We start from the raw sequence: 6,000 nt of genomic DNA, 5'->3' as shown, positions 1-6,000 counted from the left end.
AACCATCAACTCAACATCAACAATTGCAAACAAACAAAGATTACTAAAATCAAGAGACTTACTACAAAGGAACAGTCTAGCCAAACAATGAGAGAGAGAGAGAGAGAGAGAGAGAGAGAGAGAGAGAGAGAGAGAGAGAGAGAGAGAGAGAGAGAGAGAGAGAGAGAGAGAGAGGTCAGTTATATACTATATACTATGATACGTACAAACTTACTCGATACAAAAGATTATTAACGTTCATGTATTATTTTAAAACGGAAATACATACATACAAATGAAGCGTGCACCGCAGACCGTATTTTTTTTTTCTTTAATGAATATAAGTCAAGGTGAGGCTTACCATATGTTCGTGCAGAGTGGAGCATAAGTCCTCATACTAAAATCTGACCAAACCTAGCAAACATGAAGTGCATTTAGTTCCGCCCATTTAGTTCCGCCCATTTAGTTCCGCCCATTTGCTGTAGCCGTAATTCTGTAGATCGAGGCTAATGGCCGTAATAATTCTTGTGTTTTGTTCCCTGCCAGCCTCTGCGTGCCGGACCACTCCTTTGACAATGCTCGTGTATATATTTTCTCTGCCACTGTTAAAATAAAACATGTAAAATACTCGAGCAACTTTTCCTTCAGATTGCAACACAAGGGCAAGGTTGGTAAGTTGACAGGGCGTCCAGAAAACAATGACAGATTTTTTCTCATTCTTGGAAATGTTATACGCTTTACTTTACATACCTTGCGTAAATAAATAATGGTGAAAGGCACTTGTGTGTGTGTGTGTGTGTGTGTGTGTGTGTGTGTGTGTGTGTGTGTGTGTGTGTGTGTGTGTGCGTGCGTTATGCGCTTACCCTACAGTTTAGCATTATTCTTTTTGACCATTCTTTAGGGACAGCCTCCTCAGTGGGCCTTTTCATTTTCATTGTTTTCGTTGCCTTAGATTAGTGCCCCTCTTACATAAAGAAACGCATTGTGCCTCGTAAGGTGCCTTAGAGTTCAACCTATGGCGATGTCCCGCTTCCTTCTGTGTCTATTAAAACTGAGAGCTGTTTGGTGTGAGAGTGAACCGTCATGTGCTCTTTTTTTTTTTTTTACATACAGCTTTTGACCCCAGATAACCTCAGTAAAAGTGGTTTTAAATTCTACCAAAGGACACGAACTGGTTGTTGACGAAAAGACAATGATAGGAAAAAAAGTGTGAAATCTATTTTTCCTTTTCTTTTGAATGGGAAATAATTCTTACGATGTGTGTGTGTGTGTGTGTGTGTGTGTGTGTGTGTGTGTGTGTGTGTATGTGTGTTGTGTTGTATGCGTGTGTGTGTGTGTGTGTGTGTGTATGTGTGTTGTGTTGTATGCGTGTGTGTGTGTGTTTAATATTAATTTGTAAAGTTTCCCAGTTTAGTGACCAACTTGCGCATCATAAATAGCAGGCAGGATCGGCCACATGCACACACACACACACACACACACACACACACACACACACACACACACACACACACACACACACACACACACACACACACACACACACACACACACACACACACACAGAGAGAGAGAGAGAGAGAGAGAGAGAGAGAGAGAGAGAGAGAGAGAGAGAGAGAGAGAGAGAGAGAGAGAGAGAGAGAGAGAGAGAAAGAGAAAGAAGCAATACCACCAAACATATCTTTCCCCACGTTCCAATCCTCCAAATGAAACAACACACAAACCAACAAACAAACAAATAACAAACAAAAAAACATAATTTAAGCAAAACCACCTGCCAGAACTCCACACCTGCGCTCCCCACACCTGCTCTCCTTCCCACACACCTGCGCCTTACACCAACACGTCCTCATCGAAACTAATAAATTTTCTCTTTCTTTAACTCTTTTCTTTTTTTTTCTTTTTTTTTGCTTTCACAAATAACTCCTTTTTCTTTTAATGTTTATTTTCCCATTTATTTGGAACCTTTCATACCCAACTTTCACTTTCCCACTTCTGTATTTTCACTGCCTCACTTTCTTTCATCTCTTCTTTTTTTTTTCTTTTTTATATTCAATTTCATCCTACCCTTTTGACTTTTGCTTCTCGGTTTTCCCTTTCACACTCTTCTCTCTCTCTCTCTCTCTCTCTCTCTCTCTCTCTCTCTCTCTCTCTCTCTCTCTCTCTCTCTCTCTCTCTCTCTCTCTCGCTTTCGTTGATGTGTTGCGAAACTAGGGCAAAGGAAAGGAATTGAACACTTGAATGGCTGGCAAAGGAAGGAGCTAAGCGCTGATTGGCTGAGGCTTTTGGGTCGTGAGGTGGCGACTTACCTGATTGGTCGCTTCTGTTGGCGCAGGTAAAAGTGATTGGTGAAGCAGAACAGGTAAACCAAGGCACTGAGGATGACGTCTCTCTCTCTCTCTCTCTCTCTCTCTCTCTCTCTCTCTCTCTCTCTCTCTCTCTCTCTCTCTCTCTCTCTCTCTCTCTCTCTCTCTCTCTCTCTCTCTCTCTCTCTCCTTCACTGAATTGTAAAAAGAAAGGAGAAAGGTCAATAGATAGATGGATAGACAAGTAGATAGATAGATAGACAAAAAGAGGGATAGATAGACAGATGGATAGATAGACAGATAGATAGATAGATAGATAAACAGACAGAGGGATAGATAAACAGACAGAGGGATAGACAGATGGATAAATAAATAGATAGATAGACGGTGGGATAGATGGACAGATAGATAGCTAAATAGATAAATAGATAGAGAGAGAGAGAGATAGGTAGATAGATAGGCAGATATATAGACAGAGGGATAGATAGATAGATAGATAAATAGGCAAGTCGGTAGGTAGGTATGTATATATATATATATATATATAGAGAGAGAGAGAGAGAGAGAGAGAGAGAGAGAGAGAGAGAGAGAGAGAGAGAGAGTGTGATTTTGTGTGTGTGATTTTTGTGTGTGTGAGTGTGTGTGATTGTGTGTGTGTGTGTGTGGTAATAGCAGTGACAATAGTAGATTGAATGGAGGTGTTGGAAGGCCTCGTCGCCACACTGGAAGGGTGTCAAAGGGGGCCGTCACTCGTAAGAAAGGGAATCTTTTGCCTAGTGAAGCCTGCGTATTGGACAGCGGCTGGGGCGGCGGGGAGGGAACATTACATTAGGCAGATTGACGTATTGGAAAGAACCTGAGGCGGGATATTTTTTTTTTTTTTTTTTTTTTACAGTTTCTGATGCACACTGACACAAGCACACGCAGACACTCTCCCTCACTCACTGTATTAGGTAGTGTTCATTCCTCCAATCGGGTTTCTCATGTTCTCTTGTCCCTTTTTTCGTTGTCGTTGTTGTTGTTGTTGTTGTTGTTGTTGTTGTTGTTGTTGTTGTTGTTGTTGTTGTTGTTGTTGTTGTTGTTGTTGTTGTTGTTGTTGTTGTTGTTGTTGTTGTTGTTGTTGTTGTTGTTGTTGTTGTTGTTGTTGTTGTTGTTGTTGTTGTTGTTGTTGTTGTTGTTGTTGTTGTTGTTGTTGTTGTTGTTGTTGTTGTTGTTGTTGTTGTTGTTGTTGTTGTTGTTGCTGCTGCTGCTGTTTTTGTATTTGTTGTTTTTGTAGTTCTTTTTTCCTCCTCCTCCTCCTCCTCCTCCTCCTCCTCCTCCTCCGCCCATGAATTCCTGCCCTCACATTTCACACATTTTCTCTGCTTCCTAATCCTCACACCTGCACTGCACAAGAATCCCTCTATACTTTACCGTTCTCTCTCTCTCTCTCTCTCTCTCTCTCTCTCTCTCTCTCTCTCTCTCTCTCTCTCTCTCTCTCTCTCTCTCTCTCTCTCTCTCTCTCTCTCTCTCTCTCTTCACTTATTCCTTCTCCCTCTATCCTCTTAAACTCCTATTATTTTTTACACCTACTTCTCGTCATTTCATCCTCTTTTCTTTTCTTTTATTACAAACTTCGCTATTCTCACCGTTACCACGTTTCTCATTACCGCTCCATTTGTATAAGCTTTCCCTATTTCTTCTCTCTTTCTGCCTAATATCATGTTTTACGAGTATTCTCCAGTTCTTTCACATCTTTTTTTTTTTTTAGTTTTTATTTTCCACCTTCTCTATTGCCCTTGTTTCCTTCCTCTCTCCCCTTCCCATCCCTTCCCTTTCGATCCCTTCCTTGCTTTGCTCTCCAGCCTCTCCAGAAGTATCGAACATATGCACCACATTGCATCGCCTCATTGCAGTAGATACATTTATTACCTGGAAACACATGGGGAGGAGAAGGAGGAGGAGAAGGAGTAGGAGGAGAAGGAGGAGGAGGAGGAGGAGAAGGAGGAGGAGGAGGAGAAGCTAAGTAAAGAAGGTGTAAGAGGAGTAGGGAGTGAAGAGAGAGAGAGAGAGAGAGAGAGAGAGAGAGAGAGAGAGAGAGAGAGAGAGAGAGAGAGAGAGAGTTTGACTTCCTGACCGCCTTCCTTTAAACCAAGTATAGAAAAGAAATAGGAAGACCTTTCGAATGCAACGTCAATGTCTCCCTCTCCCTTCCTTCCTCCTCTCTCTCTCTCTCTCTCTCTCTCTCTCTCTCTCTCTCTCTCTCTCTCTCTCTCTCTCTCTCTCTCTCTCTCTCTCTCTCTCTCTCTCAAGTATGTGTCCGTTTGCCTTTCAGTCTTTCACTTTCTCCTTTTATGTTAGTTGAAGCGATGGAGAAGGCCAGACCAAAGGGAGACTTAGTGATAGTGATAATTGGTAAAATAATACTGATAAATGACAAATAGTAATGGTAAATGATAAATAACAATGACAAATACTGAAGGCACTGTTTGTGTGTAATGTCTCCAGTAAGTCAAAGTGAGGACTGTTTGTGTGTGTTTGTGTATCTGAAACATGAATATATAGCGAATATATACCTGGAAAAAATAGCGTCAGGGTGAGAGAGAGAGAGAGAGAGAGAGAGAGAGAGAGAGAGAGAGAGAGAGAGAGTTGAGGGATAAATCTACAAACTCCCCCTTTCTTCCTTCCATCAGCCCACCGTCACTTCCGTTTTCTTTTGCTACCTGCCTGGCATACGAGCAGTCTTTCCAGGAGTGAGTGAGTACCATCCTATTCTTTAAGGCTGTAAGGATATTGGAATGGCGTTTATTACCCTGTTATTTGGCTGGGGCTTATGGGCATCTTCCGAACAAAGGCTTGTGTTATCATTGCCTCTATAACTCCCCTTTTTGTGAGCAAGCAGAGTTGGCGGTGGAAGGCTGAGGGGCAATGGGAAGGGAGTAGGAGGGTGACTAGGGTGATGTAAGATGTGAAATGGGGGAAGGCTTGTAGATGTTATGAGGGATATGAATGGGGAAGGTTAAGACATTTTTGGATGATGGGAGGGTCTTTTAGATGGGAAAGATGTGTAGATACTTGGAGAGATAGTGTGGATGGGATGGTGGGAGGATGTATGGAGTGAGGGAGAGAAGTGCATGGGTGTTGGAAGGAATAGCATGGTTTTTTTTTTTTTTTTCTTTTTTTTATGTAGGAGGGATACTGGCCAAGGGCAACAAAAATCTAATAAAAAAAATGCCCACTGAAATGCCAGTCCCATAAAAGGGTCAAAGCAGTGGTCAAAAATTGGTGGATAAGTGTCTTGAAACCTCCCTCTTGAAGGAATTCAAGTCATAGGAAGGTGGAAATACAGAAGAAGGCAAGGAGTTCCAGAGTTTACCAGAGAAAGGGATGAATGATTGAGAATACTGGTTAACTCTTGCGTTAGAGAGGTGGACAGAATAGGGGTGAGAGAAAGAAGAAAGTCTTGTGCAGCGAGGCCGCAGAAGGAGGGGAGGCATGCAGTTAGCAAGATCAGAAGAGCAGTTGGCATGAAAATAGCTGTAGAAGACAGCTAGATATGCAACATTGCGGCGGTGAGAGAGGGGGCTGAAGACAGTCAGTTAGAGGAAGAGAGTTGATAAGACGAGAAGCTTTTGATTCCACCCTGTCTAGAAGAGAAGTATGAGTGGAACCCCCCCAGACATGTGAAGCATATTCCATACATGGACGGATAAGGCCCTTGTACAGAGTTAGCAGC

At 42.3% G+C, this 6,000-nt stretch overlaps 1 long non-coding RNA gene across 1 annotated transcript in view; it reads left to right on the top strand.

Moving 5' to 3' along the window:
* Window positions 1-4,955: 4,955 nt before the first annotated feature.
* The window catches only part of LOC135102860 (uncharacterized), a 195,846-nt gene continuing 194,801 nt past the window's right edge, over window positions 4,956-6,000 (top strand). The window contains exon 1 of the long non-coding RNA XR_010269804.1: window positions 4,956-5,021. This is a non-coding gene — a long non-coding RNA (uncharacterized LOC135102860). The remainder of the gene's footprint in view (window positions 5,022-6,000) is intronic.

The sequence above is a fragment of the Scylla paramamosain genome, chromosome 8 (assembly GCF_035594125.1).
Source record: "Scylla paramamosain isolate STU-SP2022 chromosome 8, ASM3559412v1, whole genome shotgun sequence".
In the NCBI taxonomy this organism is placed as follows: Eukaryota; Metazoa; Arthropoda; class Malacostraca; order Decapoda; family Portunidae; genus Scylla; species Scylla paramamosain.
The sequence above is the reverse complement of the archived record's forward strand: the minus strand, read 5'-3'. Positions and strand labels throughout refer to the sequence as shown.